This window comes from Furipterus horrens, unplaced genomic scaffold (genome assembly GCF_987537825.1).
Source record: "Furipterus horrens unplaced genomic scaffold, mFurHor1.1.pri manual_scaffold_8, whole genome shotgun sequence".
Taxonomy (NCBI): Eukaryota; Metazoa; Chordata; class Mammalia; order Chiroptera; family Furipteridae; genus Furipterus; species Furipterus horrens.
Genome location: NW_028327178.1, coordinates 90,174,270 through 90,195,182, shown reverse-complemented (window position 1 = coordinate 90,195,182; position 20,913 = coordinate 90,174,270). Strand labels below are relative to the sequence as shown.

At 44.6% G+C, this 20,913-nt stretch overlaps 1 protein-coding gene across 2 annotated transcripts in view; it reads right to left on the bottom strand.

Moving 5' to 3' along the window:
• The window catches only part of HCK (HCK proto-oncogene, Src family tyrosine kinase), a 33,243-nt gene extending 18,199 nt beyond the window's left edge, over nt 1-15,044 (bottom strand). The window contains exon 1 of one of the 2 annotated variants that reach the window (XM_090286211.1): nt 14,794-15,044. The gene's annotated coding sequence lies outside the window, so the exon portion shown is untranslated. The remainder of the gene's footprint in view (nt 1-14,793) is intronic. The other variant, XM_090286210.1, reaches the window with a different exon arrangement.
• Between the last annotated feature and the right edge of the window lie 5,869 nt (nt 15,045-20,913).

Here is a 20,913-nt window from a genome sequence, read left to right as displayed (position 1 = left end):
AAGCCTACAGATTCAGGGCCACTGTGGAGGAAGTGCTGACAGACTGTGCTGATGGACTTATTAATTTAACGACATTTAAAGAAAACACGTTTACCTGATCAGAGTCTAACTTCACTGTAAAAGTGGCAGAAATATTTCATTTCTTTTCTCAAAATGTACATATGCATTTGCTGAGGAGACAGGCTGTGAACAGCCACATAAAGAAGTAATTGTTTTTCTCTTCTCTGCACAATTGAAAATTTCTCCTAAAACAGAACTCAATTATACTTATCTTGTTAAAATAAACATGTGGTAGTGGTTTATGAAAACAAATTCCAAATCCTTAGGTTTAGGGGACTTACTTGAAAAAAAATATTTTTATTTACAAGGATGTTTTTGTCTGCCCTTGTGGGAATTGGGAACAGTTTACGTCCTCATGATTTAAGCAGTTTGAGCTTCATTTGCCTTTTGTGAATAAAGGAAGGAGTTCAGACTCCAGGAGTGCTGGATCATTGACTTGAAAAATTATTACCATTAGTCACCGCTTTATAATGTACTTGTATGCATTTAAAATGGAAACAAAACAGCACCTCTTTGATTTGTGATTAATATCACATTTCTGTAAAATAAAACAGCCTATTATGTATTTTTGTATGGCATAACATTATATTACATTTCATATATTTTGATTAACAAGAGAATGTCTGGAAAGAGCACCACTGTGTGATATAGAGCAGCTCCCTCCTCCTCTCTGAGCAACTAGTAAAGTGGTGGTAACATCACAATTTACATATTCATGGTGGCCGCAGGGTCCTAGGGATGGGTCTCCAAAGGCCCTGTGTTCATGCCTGATCCAAGGCCACCTCTGAGAAAGGATGGTGGGGTTTTACCTCAGAGGATGCTGGTGAGCGTGGAGTAAGTTATAAGTATAAAGGTGTCCGGCACACAGTAGGTGCTTAGAAATGTTAACCATAATCATCTCTGTGTACTAGCACCATGGCTCAGCCCTGGAGCAAAAAGAAGCACAGATTGCAATTCCTTTGGCCCATAAGCTTAGAGATCCACAACACTTAACTTTTTAAAATAAAAATTCCCATTAATTGTTTTTGCACCATAAACTATGATTTTTAAAAAGTGATATACCAGCAGGATGTGATTGTCCCCTAAACCAAGAGAACTAATTCCACTTCCTAGTGTGGGGTAGCCTCAGAAATGCTCTTTTTCACATCTGCTAGACCTAAAAATGTAATGTGAGCAACGTATATAATTTAAATTTTCTGCAGCCATATTCTTCAAAGTAAAAAGAAAAAAGTAGATTAATTTTTAGATATATTTATTTTCCCCAACATGTCAAAATTCTTAACAGCTAAATCAATATAAGATATCAAGTGGTTACTTTACATTCTTTTTTTTCATGTTAAGACTTTGCATCCCCAGCACATAGGAGGAGCATAAAGAATGGTGAGTGAATAAATGCACGCCCAGAGCCTGTGTTCTACGTAGTCAGCCCTACGTAAAGATGTCAGTCAGGACATGGGCCCTGACCCAAGGACTGAGTTGAGAAGGGAAAACTGGACCTAGAAAATTACATTCGAAAGCCACATGCACAGAAGCAGGTACTGTTTGGCACAGACAGTAAGAGCCATACAAAGATGGCTAAGATACTTAGCCAAAAAAACAAACCTGCAATAACATATATACTATCAAGCCATTTTTGTAAAATGTGTTTATATCTTGGTTCTGCCACTAATGTGTGTATGTTAGTGTATACAGAAAAAGCAAACTGTTTATAATAATTGAGCAGCAGGATAATGACAAGCTGAGTTTTGAAGACTGTGGAGGATTTCAATAAAGATCTGGGGAAAGTCAAGCATTTTCCAAAGAAACACTGACTTCCAAAAAGGATTTGAGAGACTTCCGGCCAAGATGGAGGCCCAGACAGACATGCTGAGTCTCTCTCCACAACTAAGAAGGAATACAACTACCTCAAAACTAGAGACAACCATAAGGTCCAGAAAATCGAGCTGCATGGAAGTCCAACAAACAAAGATATAAAGAAGAAATACTCATCCAGACAGGTAGGAGGGGCGGAGCTGGGGCAAAGAGGACACGGTGTGGTAACAGCAGCAGCAGCAGTGGCGGCAGTGGCAGGCCAGCAGAAAGCGCAGTCACATGTTTTAAAAAGTGGGGAGGGACACCTGGGGAGTGCTCCCAACACCAGACCAGACCATGTAGCTCAAGGTCCCAGCGCTGAGTGAAAATAAAGCCTCATTGCTTCTGACTATGCAGACCAGTGGGGGTTAGGGTGGAGGAAGAAACTGCCGGTCTGTCAGCAGAGTCCACTTGTTTAAAAGGCCCCCATGGCCCTAGAACATCTGCAGACCTACCCACTCTGGGGACGATAGCCAGGGCAATAGCTAGAGAAGCACCAGTCCCATACAGAAGTGGGAGAAGTGCCTGGAAAAGGGGTGAGTGCTGAGCAGGCAGTGTTGTTCCCTCTCGGACCCCTCTCCTACATGCAGTGCCACAACGTGGTGAAACGGGTCGCCCTGTACTGATGAATCCCTAAGACTCTGCCCCTTAAATGTAACAGGTGCAACAGCTCTACCTAAGACACAGAGGCAAAGAAACACAGGAGACTGTCAAAATGAGGAGACAGAGAAGTATGGCCCAAAAAGGAGAATGTATCAAGGTTCCACTGGGAGAACTAAGCGATGAGGAAATAGCCAACCTAACAGGCGAGGAGATAGCCAACCTAACAGACACAGAGTTCAAAACAACTGGTGATAAAGATGCTCACAGACTTGACAGATATGCTTAAATATGGAAAACGCATAAAGGAAGAAGTGAAGGCTATGCTAAATGAAACAAAGGAAAATCCACACAAAACCAATAATGAAGGGAAGGAAACTGGGGTTCAAATCAATGATTAGGAACATAAGGAAGAAAAAAACAGTCAACCAGTACAGAATGAGGAAACAAGAATTGAAAAAAATGAGAAGCTTAGGAACCTCTGGAACAACTTTAAACATGCCAACATCTGAATCATATGGTTGCCAGTAGTAGAAGAGGAAGAGCAAGAAATTGAAAGCTTATGTGAAAAAATAATGAAGAAAAACTTCCCAAATTTGGCAAAGAAAATAGACATACAAGTCCAGGAAGCACAGAGAGTCCCAAACAAGCTAGACCCAAAGAGGACCACACCAAGACACATCATCATTAAAATTTCAACGGTTAAAGATAAAGAGAGAATTTAAAAGCAGCAAGAGAAAAGCAGAGAGTTACCTACAAAGGGTTACCTATAAGACTATCAGCTGATTTCTCAAAAGAAACTTTGCAAGCAAGAAGGGACTGGCAAGAAGTATTCAATGTGATGAAAAGCAAGGACCTACAACCAAGATTACTCTATCCAGCAAAGCTATCATTTAGATGGAAGGGCAGATAAAGTGCTTCCCGGACAAGGTAAAGCTAAAGGAGTTCATCATCACCAAGCCATTATTATATGAAATCTTAAAGGGACTTATTTAAGAAAAAGAAGATCAAAGCTATGAACATTAAATTGACAACAAACTCACAACTATCAACAACTGAATCTAAAAAATAAAAATAAAATCCAACTAAGCAAACCAGAATGGAAACAGATCATAGATCATTTGGAGGGTTATCAGCTTGGAGGGGGAAGGGGGAGAAATGGGGAAATGGTTCAGGGATTAAGCATAATTGGCTGGTACAAAACAGACAGGGGGAAGTTAAGAATAGTATAGGAAAGGGTGAAGCCAAAGAACTTATATGCACAACCCATGGACATGAACTAAGTGGGGGGGGGGGTTGCTAGAGGGAAGGGAGGTACTGGGTGGAGGGGAGCAAAGAGCAAAAAAAGCTGAGACTACTGTAACAACATAATAAAATATACTTTAAAAAAAGAAAAGGATTTGAGAGAACTTACAATATTACACCATATACAGAGCACTTAAAAGCTCACAAAGGGTTATGCTACACCATTTAGAAAGGAAATATTACTGAACTGAATACCTCGGGTGTGACTGCTACTGCCGCTGGGTACTAGATTTACCTCTGAGCTTCCTAGTGGCCAAGATAAGAAGGGGAACTTGTACATTGTCACCATGAAATCCCAGGAAGCATGGCAATTGGTGACAGAAATAAGTATTTTTGAGCACTAATTCGGAAGTAAATTTATTAATGGGATCTTCATATAAAGGTCACTAAAAGAAACAGCAGACAGATTGTCCAACTGTGATTTGGCAGCAGAGTCAGCAATATGTTGATGAGTGGTTCCCAAATAGATGGTGTTGATGTTTGGGTTTGGGTGCATTGGGAACTGTGGGATGGGGTGAGGGTGGGGAGGGGATGAGGGAAGAGGTTTACATAGTCCAGAAACCTCTCTGCAGGGTGGTGACTGCAAAAATCCTGTGACAGGGTGTCTTGAAGTGACTTGAGAAATGTGACAGAGTGTGCAGCTACTCCGGGTGTGGCCAGCGTGAGGACCAGCAGCATTATCATACAAGAGCTGTTAGAAATGCAGAATTTCAGGCCCCACCTCCCAAATCAGAATGTGTATTTTTACAAGGCCCAGGTGATTTGTGTGCTCATTCTCGCTGGGAAGCCCTTGTAAGGGGAATCTCTTCTGCAATTGCTGCCTTGGCATCCATCCCTCTTCTGATAACCGCACCTGGATTTTCCTTTGAAAACCAGCCCTCTCCCACTTAATGCATAGAGTGTCAGGGGCTAATTCCATCCTTAAATTCAGGAATTCACAGCTTGATACAGGCCTGGCCAATCAGAGAATTCTATGTCTCCCTGGCAACCAAGAGTGGCTGGTTTGCTTATTGGCCTGTATATGAACCTGATGGAGGCAATCAGAATCTGCCCTGGGATTTTGCTGGAAAAATTCGGGAAAAGGCACTCTCTATAAGGGTAGATGTAGATGTAGAAACCTGGAGCTCTTGGGAGCCATCCTGAAATCATGAAGGAAGGGGCTGCCTGGAGTGAAGCCACCACAGAGGACAGAGAACTGAGCAATGGACACAAACTGATTCCTGATCATGTTTGGACACCTGAATCTAGCTATGCCTGAAGCTTTCTAACCTCAGGATTTTTTCAGATCATGAGCAAATAAATGTTCAATATTGCCTAAGCCAGTTCGAGTTGGATTTCTGCCACTTGCACCTAAACAGTCCTCACTGATTCTTGAATATTCCCAGGCTACACTGGATGGAATGAACCAGAGTCTCTGGAGATGAGGGCCTAGAATCTGCATTTCTAACCATTTTTTTCAGGAGATTCTTGTGCACTAAAATTTGAAACCCACCAATGTGGTAAAATGAGGACTAAACTTGGGGTCAGAACTGAGATTTGGGTCCTGGTTCTGACATTGACTGGCTATGTGACCTTGGGTAAGTCACTTCCCCTCTATAAGCCTCATTTTCTTTCCTATAACATAGAAGGCACTTGTTTCTCAGGCTTGGCCTGAGGTCTTTTGTGACAGGGATGTGAAAAGCTTTATAAAACCCCTGAGAATACACATGTTCTTGTCTCACGCAGTTCAAAACCAGGCTGTAAGAGCAGAAGTGGCCCCTTTGGCCCCAATCTAGTTTAGAACTGCTGACCTCTGGCAAAGACACTTCCTCAAGTTACTGTCAAACTCCTGGAACCTGAAACCCATTCTTCATCCCCTCAGCTCCTGCTGGGGCTGCATGGGAGGGAAATGAGAGATGTCAGCTTAGTTGCCCCAGCTGCTTCTCACGGCCACCATGCTAGCTGCGTGGGCTCAGAGACTCCCCCTGCACTCTCAGAGTCAAGCCCCAGGGGCAGAGAGCAGAGCCCTGCCCGAGCATCCTGTGGAGTGAGCAGCAGCTGGTCTTGTGGGAACTTTTAGGTTCAAGCAGAAACTGAGAGGGCTGAGGGTAAGGAGCCCTGGATTCTGGTTGCACCTCAGCCACAAGCTCATTGTGTGAACACCTCAGGCAAGTCCCAACCTCTCTGGGCCCCAGTTTCTCCAAATACGAAGTGAGATATTGGATGAGAAGTTCTCTGAAGGGGACAGCTGCAGTTTTTTCCTGCATAGCATCTGTTTTCCTTTATTCTGACAACAGTTCCCCAGTTTTCCTTTGGGAACCATCTCTCCCTCATTCTCAATTCATGGATTGGGGCAGAGCTGACTTCAACCCTTGGCAGTAGGGGTGGTTCTGTGACCAAGTCTGGCCAATCAGAGTTGCAGTTAATAGAAGCAGAGGTGGGCATTTGACTCACCCTGGCCAATGAGAGTTCTACATTGGCTTTTGGCTGGAAAAGAATCTTGCAGTTGCAAAGCTGAGTCAAGAAATTGAGAAATACGGATTCTCAAGCCCTTGGATCCAGCCCTGCCTGAAGCTGATGTGCTCACTGGCTTTCCAGTAATCCTTTTCTTCTGCTTGATTCACTCTGAATTGCCTTTTTGTCCCTTAAACCTCGAAGAATCCTGCCTGGTGCAGAGGAAATTCTTACAAAGGATTGTAATTCATATTCAAGTGTAAATGGCTTATGCCAGACTTCCTTTTGAAAATTTTTTAATTTATGATTTGAGAGAGAGAGAAACATCTGTTTGTTGTTCCACTTATTGATGCATTCATTGGTTGATTCTTGTATGTGCCTTGACTAGAGATTGAGCCCACAACTTTGGTGTATTGGGATGACACTCTAACCAACAGAGTTACCTAACCAGGGCTTGGCAAAGACTTTCTAGATGACATGTTTTGATAGAAGAGAAATAGAGGATACAAGAGCCACTAGAGTAGATGAGGATGTATGGAATATGAGCCTCATAAAGCTGATGGCAATGAAGCCATGCCTAAACAGTGTCCGGCAGGTATTAGGCCCTTCAAATACCTTTGTGACATGACTGTATTATGTTCAGCCCTCTACAAGGTTTACCATACTTGGCTGAATTCAAGAGAACCAGAATTATGAACCCATTTTTTAAATGGGGAAATGGAGGCCCATGCAGAGAGAGATCCTAGGTGGTCAGTAGGAGGTAGAATGAGAGCCCAGTTCTGTCTCTCATCCTCCACTGGGGTCTCAGAGACTGCAGGGGGTTGGAGTGGGGAGAGGAATATGGGATGAGGAACCCAAAGAGGAAGCTCAGAAAGGCAGATTGCTAGAGGCCCAGGGCTCAAGACCGTCCAGTTAGAGGAACTTTATCTTCTCGGAACAGCTCAGCCTTGGGGGTGGGGGCAAGTCTTCCCCCATTAAAGAGCCAATTCCCTAAGGAGTTTCCAGGGGTTCAGAGTCCTACAGCTCCCTCTCTTCATGGTCCCTGTCTTCTTAATGAACCATCCAAACCCCCACGTGACTGTTGTCCCTAATGGACACTTGGGGGGTCACCCCTGATTTCCTCATCTCTCCCCTTTTCTGATCCTCAGCTTCTTTCTGATCAAAGAGCTCAAAACTTTGACTTTGCACACAGGAAGGGATGGAAGAGACCTCCATTATTCAGGTGGGAGCAGCAGCCCCAGAGAGGGTGAGTGTTATCTTAATGTGTGTTACAACAGCAAGTGACAGAGCAACACACTGAAGAGGAACTCGGGGCCTGCGGTCATTTGCCTGACTCCACTGGAGGGTTAGCTCTCTGATGCCTATGTCCCAATTCCTTGTTTCAGACATGCAGTAAATTCTTAGCATGCTCAGTGTTACCTCCAGGTCACCTGGCCAGCTCCAGAATTCACGGGCAGTTGTGAACTTCCTGAGAAGGGGGCAGGGAAGTTTGGGAAAAATGCAGAATGGGATTTGAAGTCAGAAAAACTTGGGTTTGAATCCTCATTCTGTCTTTTACAGATAAGCAAGGAAGCCTTTTAAAATATAAACCAGGTTGCATCCCTCCTCTGCTCAAAACCTGGGGTTCCCATCTCACTTGGAATAAAAGTCTAAATTCCCTCTGTGGTTGGCAAGGTTCAGCCTCACAGTCCTGTATCTTACTGGCCCTCCCTTGATTCTTCCTTTCCAGTCACATTAGCCTCTTGCTATTCCTCAACTTGCCAACCATACTTTCACCTCAGGGCCATTGCACTTGCTGCTTTCTGTAGTATTCTTCACCCAGAAAGCCTTTTCACTTCACCCAGGTCTCTTCACAGATCTCACTTTCCCAGAGAAGTCTTCCCTCAGCACCCTGGCTAAGACAGGAACACCTGCCCCCAACTTCTATCACCTTCTAGCCCCTCCCCAGCTCTATCCTTCATGGCTTTAACCACCACCTAATGTGCGACCACCAGGATGAGCCTCTCAGTTCTCACCTGCTTCTGCAGAGAGTGGAATTGACCAATGGCCCCAGGTGCTGTGCTTTGAAGTCCATCACTGTTGCCGCGGGCTGCTCCCAGCCAATGGCTGAGTGTGGCAGGGATACTGAGGCAGGCCTGGGCCAGCGGGACCCGTGATGGGAGACTTTGGTTAAGGGCTCCTTGACAGCCTTCTCAGGCTTTCCTTAGAACTGCACTGCAGTCTAAGACACTTCCACTTTCCCTTCCTTCCTTCCTTCCCTCCTTTCCTTTCTTCTTCATTTGGAGTCAGACCTGCCTGGCCTCTGACAGCTCTCTCAGCTACACCTCGTTTCTCCCAGAGGCATCCCTCCAGCAAATTTCTTGTATACTAATATCTCTGAGAGTCTGCCTCTCAATGGACCTGAACTAATGTACCTATATACTACCTATAGATTTGTTTACCATTTCTCCCTCCCTCATAGACTGTGAGACAGGTGGGGGTAATGCTTGTTTCATACACTGCTGTATCTGCCTTTCTGGGATAGTCTTACAAGGATACAGTAGATGCTCAATAAATTCTTGAATAATTGCATGAAGTCTCCTTCAGCTTCCTGGGTGCCTCGGTTTTTCCTGTTTAAACTGAGAACAGCTGTCTGTGATTGATCATCTCTGCTTGGAAAGGAACAAAGCCTTTCACCGACTTGATCTGAGTGGAGGTTGTCCCCTTCAGCCAGGACATGGTGGCCAGTTTGCCCCAGGAGCAACTTTTCACTCTAATCTCCCACCATGGTCCAAGGACAGCTGCCTCCTAAATCTGTCCCTCGCAAAGGAAAACCTCATAGCCACAGTAACACATGCTCTGACCCTTTTTTAAGGGTTGAAAAGTAATAAAGCCTCAGTTTGATTTTATTGTTTAGAGGGTATGTGTTGTTTTTAAAATTAGCTTTCATCACCTAGTAGAACAGTACAGTATCCTTGTTAAAAATGAAAACATTACAGATAAATCTAAGACGCCCTTGGATTCCTCCCTGTACAGGCCCTCCATGGCCATCTTTCCCCCCTCCAGGTAGCCTCGGCCTCTGCACTTACATACCTATGTATTGAAGCAGATGCTGCTCATGGCCTGCCCCATCACCCTGCCCTTTACCATTTCGGACCACTCTCGCTGAACTTTCAACTGTCAGCACCTGCATCTCTTTGCTCCAGAGATTTCTCTGTGGCCACTGGTACCTGCTGTGCCCATGAGCTTGACAATCTGAAGTGCTAGAGAAATATCACCCCCATCCCCAGGAAGAGCCCTCAACCACTGATTGACAGAAGCAGTTGCCTCACTTCTTGAGCTTGTTCACAGCCTCCCAGAGCTCCTAGTGGAACTGAGCTCTGGGTGCCCACAGGGCTGACTGTCCTGATAACACACTGCTTTGTAGGCTGCCTTCTCTCTCTCTGTCTCACTCCCCAATTCCTCTACCAGGATTTTCTAGGATCAGTTCATAAATAAACTAAATAGTAAATGCATTTGAAGTCTTCTCTAGGATCTGCTTTGAGGGAAACTCAAGCTTAGACATATATATATCCATGGAAAATATGGAGTATTTTTTGTGTATTAACATCAAAGGAACTGTACTGCATGAATTGTAAGGTAGTACCCCTCTATTCCCATTTGTCAGGTGAGAAAACTGAGACTCAGAGAGGGAAGGAATTTGCTCCATGCATCGTAACCTGTATGAGGCAATGTCGGCACTCGAACTCAAGTCTTCTCTGCTCTGTCTACTGTTCTTCATTTTTCCGGTAGTGATGAGGGAGGGTCTCCTGTTCTCTTGGCTGCACCTAAGTCTCCTGGCCAAAGGATTTCAGGGTGACGGTGGGAGCTCAGGCACGTGTCTTAGGGAAGAATTAGGAATGCAAGTGCCATCCAGAGAGTGCAGTGACATGCAAAGAGTGCAGCATGTGTGGCCACATGCACAGGACAAGAACAAAGGCACATTTTACATTCAAGGAAGTGTATCTTCTGTGTCACTACCCATGCCTCTGAAAAAGTACACTGGAACTTTCAGTCCTGGGGTGAAGAAAACTGGAGAAATGGGATAAAGATCAAAGTGTTGTGGGGATTTGTCAAGAAAAAAGGAGGCTAAGAGAGATTGTGCCACTAACTAGCTGTGTGGCTTTGGGAAAGTTACTTACCCTCTCTGGGCATGACATTCCTTTTCTATAAAAAGCCTTGCCCTGACTGGTGTGACTCAGTCGGGTGGGCATCGGCCTGCAAGGTGAAAGGTTGCTGGTTTGATTTCTGGTCAGGGAGCATGCCTAGGTTGGTTGTGGGTTCGGTCTCCAGTTGGGGCACGTACGAGGGGCACCCAGTCAATGTTTCTCTCTCACATCGATGTTTCTCTCCCTCTCTTTCTCCCTCCCTTCTCTGCTCTTAAATAAATAAATAAATAAATAAATAAATAAATAAATAAATTTTTAAAAAGGGAAGCCCTGTCATGATCGGAGGGCAGAGCTTGAAGACTCGAATGGCTGTAGGAGCCCACAGGACCAGCCACGTGAGGAAGGTGTCCAGGCTAGGGTGGTGCAAACAGGGTGCTCAGGGGCAGTGCAGGGCAGCCCTGCTCAGCTTCACCAGTGCTGCCATGAGCAAAAAACAGAGAAGCATGGGAGACAGAGGTCTTAGCCTCAGGACTGCTAACTCGTCCAGGTTTTCAAGAGAAGGTGGAAACCCAGATTTATGTGTGCTGCCTCAACTTTATTTATTTATATTTTTTTGATAAAGGAAAGGGGTCTTTATTCATAAGTTTCCTCAACTTTCAATGCTGGCAACTAATTAAAAAGAATCGCTGTGTAGGGTCAGATGACATACACCTCTGTGCTCAAATATCCTAGGCAAAGGGGAGAGGTTGTTTAAAATTCCTACATTCAATGTTTTTGAGGCCCTACTATTTGCCAGGTGCCAGGGGTTAAAGATACAGTGGTTCAGGAGACAGCACATCTGTGCCCAGCTGGGGCTTACTTTCTAGAAGAGTTTAAAATCCAAGCCCTGGCCAGTCCCCTGAATGAAAATAACTTTCTCCTCTATCTCTGGGGCAATGGCTCCAGACAGCAGCCTGCCTGGTTGGCATGAGATTAAGATTTATGCTTCCATACCCACTGGGATGCCTGTAATAATAATATTTTTAAAAGGAAAATAGTGAGTGTTGGCAAGGATGTGGAGAAATTGGAATCCTCGTAGATTGCTGAAAAATGGTGGAAAACAATTTGGGGGTTCCTCAGTAAATTAAATGTGGAATTACTATATGACCCAGCAAATCCAGTCCTAGGTTTCTACCTGAGGGAACCGAAAACAGGGGCTCAGACAAATACATGTACATGCATGTTTATGGAAGCATCATTCACAACAGCCAAAAGGTGGGAACAATACAAATTTCCATCTACAGATGAATGGATAAACAAAATGTGTCCTATACATACAATGAAATATTATTCAGCCACAAAGTGAAATGAAATACTGATACATGCTACAGTGTGGATGAACTTTGAAAATGTTATGTCAAGTGAAAGAAGCCAGACACCAAAGGTCACATATTGTATAATTCCATTTATATGAAGTGTCCAAAAGAAATTAATCCATAGATACTAAAAGCAGGCTGGTAGCTGCATGGGAATAACTGCTTAATGAGTATGGTGTATCATTTTGTGGGGATGAAAGTGTTTTGGAACTACAGAAAGGTGGTGGTTGCATAGCATGTGAATGTACTAAAGTCACTGATTTGTCCGCTTTAAAATACAGTGGTACCTCGGCACTCATCTGTAATGCGTTCTGGAACTCGTGACGAGCGCTGAAACCAGTGAGTCCTGAACAATGAAGCATTTTCTCTTCCGGTGCGGCATTGTGACTCATACAAGTTCTAGCAAGGGTGACAAGTCCCATGCAAGCGCTGAGTGATGAAACTTCTTTTTTTTCATCAAAATGAAATAAGTGCAGGGTTTGATGAATTCTGAAGCCAACAAGTACCAAAGAATGACTGTAGTTAATTTTATAATGTTATGTAAATTTTACCTAAAAGTATTACTACATAAAAGTGCTTTGCTAGGATGATTAAAATATGGTACATCGAAACAGTGGAATATTATGCAGCCCTGAAAAAATTCAAGGATGTTTTCATGACACAGAAAAATGTTTACAATGTAATTCTAAATGAGCAAGTAAGATACAAATTGTATACGCAGCATTTTACTAATTATATTTTAATAAAAGACTATATAAAAATAAACTAAAATGTTTGCTAACCAAATTTTAAAAAATTCATGCTTCCGTGGTTTGAGTGTCTACTAAGTGTCAGGCACATGGAGGCTGATGAAGATCTTTGCCCTCCTGCAGTAGAGAACAGGGGACTTAGTACAGTGGCCCTGTGTCTAGAGAGAGCAGGGAGGTCAGCAGAGCTAGGTTATTCTCTCTTCTCTGTCCCAGAGTCCCTGAGTGACCCTTTCAGGTCTCAGTCCTTCTCTCCCACAAAAGAAGAGGACCACAGGTGTCCTTTCTGGAGAACCATCCAGCGTCTTGGCATTTTCCCCAACAAACACCTGCCCATGTGCCCAAGGACATGTATCCAGGATGGTCCCAGCAGTATTGTTTGTTGTAGAGAACACTTGGGACAATCTGAATGTTTATCAACAGGGGAATGATAAATAAGGTAGGGTGGTCACCTGCCAGGACACTCCACTTAGAAGGAATGAACCAGACCTCTTTTTCATCCTGACTAGATCCTGGCAACTTAATGATGAGAAGGTGGGTGAAAAGGAAATTGCAGAAGAACCTCAGTTAGGTAGTATTTATGTAGATCTTTAAACTACAGAAAACAATTCTGCATATTGTTTATGTAATACATTTACAAAGGAATAGACTGGAAGAACTGTACTTCATGACGGTGGTTGCTTCTAAAGAGGGGGAGAAACATAACCGAAAGGGATACAGACAAGGTAGGGAGGCTTCAATTTTATCTCTTTAAAATATTTATTCATTTATTTTTAGGGAGATGGGTAAATGAGGGAGAAAGAGAGGAAGAGAAGCATCGATTGGTTGCCTCTCACACGCCCCCAGCTGGGGACCTGGCCTGCAACCCAGGCGTGTGCCCTGACTGGGAATCAAACCAGTGACCTTTTAGTCCACAAGCCAGCACTCAATCCACTGGAGCACACCAGCCAGGGCTCAATTTTATCTCTTACTTTCAGTAATTTTATTTTATTTTTTAAATCTGAAGCAAACATAACAACACACTAACATTTGTTAATTCTGGGTGGTGGGCCTCTAGAATATTTAATCTGTTATGCTTTTCATTGTTCTGTATTTTAAGCCACCCCTGCTTCCCCAAGACAGTGAAGAGCAAGCCATGAGATTAGGGAACTGATGCTTATTGAGGCCTTTCTCTGCGTCGCCCACAGGTTACACCAGCGGTTCTCTAGTGTCGTCTCTGGACCAGTGGCACCGGTGTCCCCAGGGAACGTGTTAGAAATGCAAATTCTTGGGGTCCTGCTCCAGACCTACTGAATCAGAACCTCTGGGGTCAGGGTCCAGAAGTCTGTGTTTTAACAAGACTTTCAGGGTGATTCTGGTGTACCCCTAAAGTTGAGGACAAGAGTTAGACTGTAATAACCATGCCGGTGGGGTAGTTAACATGTATTAAGAATGTATACCTGTCGGGCAGTCCTCTAAGAGTTTTCTTTCAATTACTCAACCCAGCCTTCAAAACAACCCCATTATTTTTATTATTATTCCCATCCTACAGTTCTGGAAATGGAGGCCCTGAAAAGCCAAATTCCCTGCCCAAAATCCCACAGGCAGGTTGCTCCCAGAAGCCCCCTTCCTTACCCAGGACGCGAAACTGTCTTACCTGCAGGACCTCTGACCTACGCTAGCTCACTGCAGCCTTGGAGGAGAGAATCAATAGCCCCACTGGGCAGACGAGGAAACTGCAATTCAGAAATGAGCGTGAACTGCCCACTGTTTCACGAACAGGAAAGTGAAGAGGCAGACATCCTGCGGTCAGGTCAGTCCAGGAGGTTTTGGGGTTTGACCTCGACCTGGGAGGGATCAGGGCCCCGCGGAGGAGGAGGGAGTGCAGCGAGCGCTCTCAGCTGCAGCTCCGCCTGGGTGTGGCTCGCAGACCAGCTGCCCCTTCCCCACGACCGCTGCCAACCACTGTGACCCGTCACCCGCCCCCACCAGGAACCATAGGGCTTCCCCTCTTAGGCTTCGTGAAGTCCCATCCCTTCCTTCTCGTTTTTTTGTTTTTTGTTTTTCTTTTGCAGAAGGGGAACCTGGACGGCGAAGGAAAACTGCAGCTCCAGCATGAAGGCACTCGGCGGCCCGAGCTTCCCCTGCGCTCCAGCTTTCCCAGGGCGGCAGCGAAGCAATTCCGCGCCTCACCTGGGTACCCGCTTCCCGCGGCCTGTCCGCAGCTCCCCCGACGGTCCCTTCCCGCCGCACGGCAGCCTGCCCTGCCACAGCCCAGACACCCTCAGGCCGACCTCACGGGCCGGTGTCCCAGGTCCCCGCGTCCGCGACACTCACCTGGGCGCCCGCTCCTCGTCCCGCGGGCAGCCCGGATCCTCGCAGCTCGAGCGCCCCCCCAGCTCAGCAGTCCCCGGAGTCCCGGGGCGCCCGTACCCGAAGAAAAACGGACTGACTTCGAAGAAGAGTCTCGGGCGACCCTCCGAGCGGCTTCCGTGCCGCAGGTCTCTTGAAGGGTCTCTGGAGCTGACCTGCCTTGAGTCCCCCTCCCACCAGCCTCGAAGGCTGGGCGGTCCGCCCGCGGTAAAACCAGGGACTCACTCGGAGGCGCCCGCAGGCCATCTGGGCGACTTCGCAGCCCCAAGAACGAGACTAACCCCTCCCCGAATCATTCTAACTCCGCCCCCGGAAGATTCTAACCCCGCCCCAGGGATCCCAATCTCCTCCGCCCCCACCTCCCGGGGTCCTAATCCCGCCACCTAAGGATTTAACACCATCCATCCGAAGCTTCTAACTCCGCCCGCAAGGATTCTAGCCGAGTCTTGATGGGTGATAACCCCGCTCCCAAGGACTTTAACCTCTCCCCCAAGGATCCTGAGCCCATCACCACCCCATATCCTAACACCTCTCCTAATGAATTCTAATTCCACTAACCTTGTCCCCAAAGGGTTCAACCCCACTCCCAGGATTTTAATTCCTCCCCCGCAAGAACCCAAACACCCCCATCTCCTCCTCCCAAGATCCTAACTCTGCACCAATGAGTCTGAATCCCACATTTGAAGGACCTTTAACTTCGCCCACCGAAGGTTTCTAATCCGGCCACAAGGATACTAATCCGACCAACGGAAGGATCCCAGCCCTCCCGTCCAAGGATTCTTCTAACCCAGCCCTCAAGAGCTATAACCCTAACGCCGGAACTTTAGACCCGCTCCTAAGTGATCCCAGCCTCGCTCCCAAACGGTGTGAGGCCGCCCCTCAGGATTCTAATCCGTCCATCCGCAGAGCCCAGCCCTGTCCTCCAGGGAGCCTACCCGTCCCCTCCGCGCCATGGAAGGCTTCTAACCCCATTCTGACAGGGTTCTAGTCGCCCCTTCCCCCAGCATGCTGATATGTCCTCCCGCCCCCTTCCAATCGCGTCCTTCTAGCCCGGCCCCTCCCCCGTGCCGCGTCCCAAAGCTTCCAGGCCCTTTGGTTTCTGCTCCAGAGTCCCGGCGCTATGCAAACGTCGTGCAAAGTTCCTCACCCGCGGGAACCGCCCTGACTCCTTTCTTCCTGGCAGGTTTCCCCGCAGTTCAAAGGACTTGGAATATTGAGGTGCGAGAAGTCCCGCCTCCAAAAACAGAGATGCGGGTTCTGGGGACATGAGAGGGTCAACGCCGGCATCAGCTATATCTTTTCCCACAAGTTTGCCATTGTGATGGCAAAGGACCGCAGATAGCTGAAACATTATCCTGTTAACAGCCAGTCCCCTCCCTCTTCCCGCATTTTTTGTTTGTTTGCTATTAATGTTGCAATATAAATCCTCGTACATGTTCCCAAAGCTACTATCAGTTTTAATGTAGAATGCTTTTATAAATAAAACACACCATTATAAATATTCAGCTTGATGAGTTTTGGCAAATGTGTACCCCTGTGTAACCACCACCACACATTAACATCAATTACAAATTATAAATTTTATTGTAAAACCCTGCCTTACCAGTACTTGGGGTGGCAAACGTTTCATCTATTCATTCATTCATTCATTGTTGTTGGGAATACCGCTGATCGCAAGAAGTGGTGCTAAATGCTGCACGTTTGGAGTCAGAGATCAAACCCTGGCACTACCATGTATCAACTGAATGATCATGCATAAATCACATCACCCCTCTGACTTCAGTTTCCTCATTTTTCAAATGAGAATAATGATATTTACTTCAGTAAGTCACTGTGAGAATCACTAGCACCTTATGTTCAAGTGTGATAAGAATTACAAGAAAAATAAAGCAGGGCAAGGAGAGGAGTAGTGGGCATGGGGGAGAGTGATGGCATGACCTGAGACAGTGGTCATGGAAGACCTCTCTAAAGAAGGGTTCTTCTGTAAGGAGAGACCTGCTGAATTGAGAGAGTAAGTCATGTGATAATCTCAGGGAACTGTGTTCCAAGCAGAAGGAATGGTTATAGCAAAGATCCTGAGGTGCCACCGTACTTGGTTTATTTAAGAAATACAAGGACACTGGTGTAGCTGAAACACAGTGGGTGCCTGGGAGAGTAATGGAGATGATGTTGGAGAGATAGCGGGGCCAGATTGTGAGGCCATAAATGTCTTGGTATTGATAATATGCTTTAATTGACACAAGATGGAAGCCATTGGAGGGTTTTGAGCAGAGGCGTAAACCACAGTGGCCTGTGTTTTAATGGGATCTCTGCTGGGTGGAGAATGGATTGGAGGGGGCAGTGAACACAGTGAGCAGGCTGAGGTTGTCATCCAAGAGCAAGATGATGGTGGCATCAGCCAGGATGGTGGCAACTGATAATTGTAGGAGGTTGGAGAGAGAGAAAAGATCAGAATACCTGAGACTTCATGAGTATGTACAAGAAGAGTCATTGCAGCACTGGTTTTATTAGGAAGGGGCTGGAAATAGTCTAAATATCCATCACTTGGGGATTGGGGAAATAATGATAATACAATAATGGGGTACCAAGCACTTGTCAAAAATACAAGGGTGAATAAAAACTACTTGTATTTCTAAACTAGCAATGAACAGTCTGAAAATAAACTTAAGACAACAATTTCATTTACAATTTCACCAAAAAGAACAAAATCCTTGAGAATAAGTCAAACAAAAAGAAACGCAAGGTACTCTGAAAACTAAAAAACATTCTTGAAAATTAAGAAGACCAAACTAAAGTCATCTCATGGGATAGGAAAGGTGTCGGTGTCGGCAGCCGTCCGTCTCGAGAGACGATGGTGTAGCTTCTTAAGAGTCTATCTGCACCGCCGAGAATGGCTGTGCAGTCCGACTCGGGAGTGACACGGTATCTGTCTCCTCCCGTGTTGAATCGACATCTTGCGATGAAGCTACAGAGCCTGGGCAGGGTGATATGGAGGGTCTGCTGTTGCCCATGCAGCAAATCCCCCCTCTCTTCGCAGCTGAAGGGTCCAAGGGAAAGACGGAGTCAATACAGCTTGGCTTCAGGTGCGCCGCAGGAGTTGCCGGTGTTGACTACAACGTCAAACCGCCTTAGGGACTCCGGCTCCGGATTTTCTGTCGGGGTTTACTCCCTTAGCCTTTCCCCTGAAGAGGTATGCCGCAAGGCAGCGGAGGTTTTTTGGAATCAGAGTTTTCCTTCTCTGGAAGGAAAGGTATCTCATGGAAAAAGACATCCCTTCATGGATTGGAAGGCTTAATACTGGTAAGATGATGATACTTTCCCAATTGATCAACATAATTCCTATCAAAACCCCAGATATATATTTTTGTAAAAATGAACAAGCATATCCTAAAATTCATATGGAAATTCAGGGAACCCAAAACAGCCAAAACAATCTTGAAAAAACTAAAATAAAGCTGAAGGACTCACACTTCCTAACTTCAAAACGTACTTCAAAACTACAGGAATCAAGATAGAGTGATACTGGCATAAGGACAGATATATAGATCAATGGAACAGAATTGAGAGTTCAAACATAAATCCTCATATTCATGGCCAGTTGAATTTCACAATAAGACTGTCAAGGCAATTCAGAGAGGGAACGAATAGTCTTTTCAAAAAATGGGGCTGGCACAACTGCATATTCCATGTAAAATAATGACATTGGACCCCTATCTCACACCCTTCACAAAAATTAACTCAAAATAGATTATAAACCTAAATGTGTGAGCTAAAACTATAAAACTCTTAGAAAGAAATTTTCATGACCTTGAGTTAGACAAAGCTTTCTTAGCTGTGACATGGATGGCAAAGGAAAAATAGATAAACTGGACTTCATCAGAACTAAAAACCTGTGATGTGAGGGACACAATCAAGAAAATGAAAAGACCCAAAGAATAAGAGAAAATATTTGCAAATCATAGATCTGATAAGGGACTGGAATCCAGGATATATAAGGAACACAACTCAATAATAAAAAGACAATATAATTGAACATTAGGCAAAAGATCTGAATAGGCACTTATCCAAAGAAGCTGTACTAATAGCCAATAAGCACATGAAAAGATGTTTAATATCATTAGTCATTAGGGAAATACAAATTAAAACCACAATGAAATGCTACTTCACATCTATTAGAATGGCGATAATAAGAAAGTCAGATAATAACTAGTGTTGAGGAGAATATGAAGAAATTAGAACCCTCATACACAGCTGGTGGGAATATGAACTAGTGCAGCCCCACTGGAAAAATTTGGTGGTCAAACACAGAATTACCAAACAACCCAGCAATCCCACTCCTAGGTATATACCCCAAAGAATTGAAAATATATGTCTACAAAAAATTTGTATGTGTCCCTCACCTGTGGGGCTCACTGGGTTGGGCATTGCTCTGCAGACTGAAGGATCGCTGGTTGGATTCCCAGTCCGGGCACATGCCTGGGTATCAGGCCAGGTCCCCGGTTGGGGGCATGTGAGAGGCAACCGATCCATGCTTGTCTCACACATTGATATTTCTCTCCTTCTCTTTCTCCCTCCCTTCCCCTCTCTCTAAAAATAAATAAACAAATACATCTTTAAAAGAATCTGTGTGTAAAAATGTCATAGTAGCATTATTCATTAATAACCAAAAAGTGGAAACAACTCTAATGTTCATCAATGAATAAGTAAAATACGGTTCATCCATACAATGGAATATTATTTGACAATAAAGAGTTATGAGGTACTGATACATGCTACAACATGAACATTAAAAATGTTATGTTAAATGAAAGAAACCAGTCACAAAAGACTATATATTGTATGATTCCATTTATATGAAATGTCCATAATAGGCAAGTCTACAGAAACAGAAAGTAGATTAGTGGTTGCTTAGGGCTGGGGATTGGGAAGAAATAAGAAGTGGATATGAATAATGGATATGAATTGTGGGGGGGAGGTGGTAATAAAAATGTCCTAAAATTGATTGTGATAATGGTTGCACAACTCTGTAAATATACTAAAAGTCACTGAATTGTACATTTTAAATGATAAATGTATGCTATGTAAATTATAATTCAATAAAAATGTTTTTAGAAAAAGAATAAAGAAACTCCGTATGTACTAATAGTGAGGTAAGTGGATGGGGGTGCACAGTATCTTCTAGTGTACTTTAACATTTACGTAGAACAAGATTACAAACATGTGTGGGAATTTACCAGCACATGCCTGGGCTGAGTCAGGAAGGGCACACAGAGTGGTCCCCAATGAAGCAGTCCCCATGGAGGGGAGCTGTGTAGACAGAGGAGGGAGAGAGACTTCTTGGTGCTAGTATGCCCTTTGTACTCTTGCACTTTAAGCCACCTGGATATATTAATTATTCAAAGATAAAGTCAATTTTTAAAAATCATAGACTTCATGGACAAGATAGAATTGAGGTTGGGTAGGAATTTTAGAGAATGAAAAGTCAGGGTCTCGGTGTCCACTTGACAGAGGGTCAGGGGTGGAGGAATAATGGAAGCAAAGGTATTGAGGCTGGAATGACGGCCTCTCACTAGCTGTGGCTTTGTTTTCTCATTTGCAAAGTCAAAACACCTCACCAGATCACTGAACTATTGCACAAAAAGCTCTTATTATTGTGCCCTCACATCAACTCATTGAACCTCTTTGAGACAGAGAGGAGTATAAATGGATGGCTCAGAGAGGTATAAACATTTGCCCAAGGTCACACAGCCAGCAAGCAGTAGAGCTGGGGTTCAAACCCAGGTCTATGAGCCTCCAGTGTGTCTCCAAAGGCTGTGCTTGTAATGACTACGCACATTTTATGAGGGCTCTGGAAATTGAGAGAGAGAGATGCTCAATAAAGGACACAATAGAGGGCTCAGTCATGGAGGGAGGGCAGGAGCTAAGAAACAATACAGGGGTGATTGGGTATAAGGGAACTAAATGATAATGGGGAAAAAATACAATAAAAATTAAATAGCAGATAAATAAATAAATAAATTCTAAAAAAAAAAGGAAACAATGCAGACTTCACTTTACAGTGGATTAGATGCTGGCTCCTTCAAA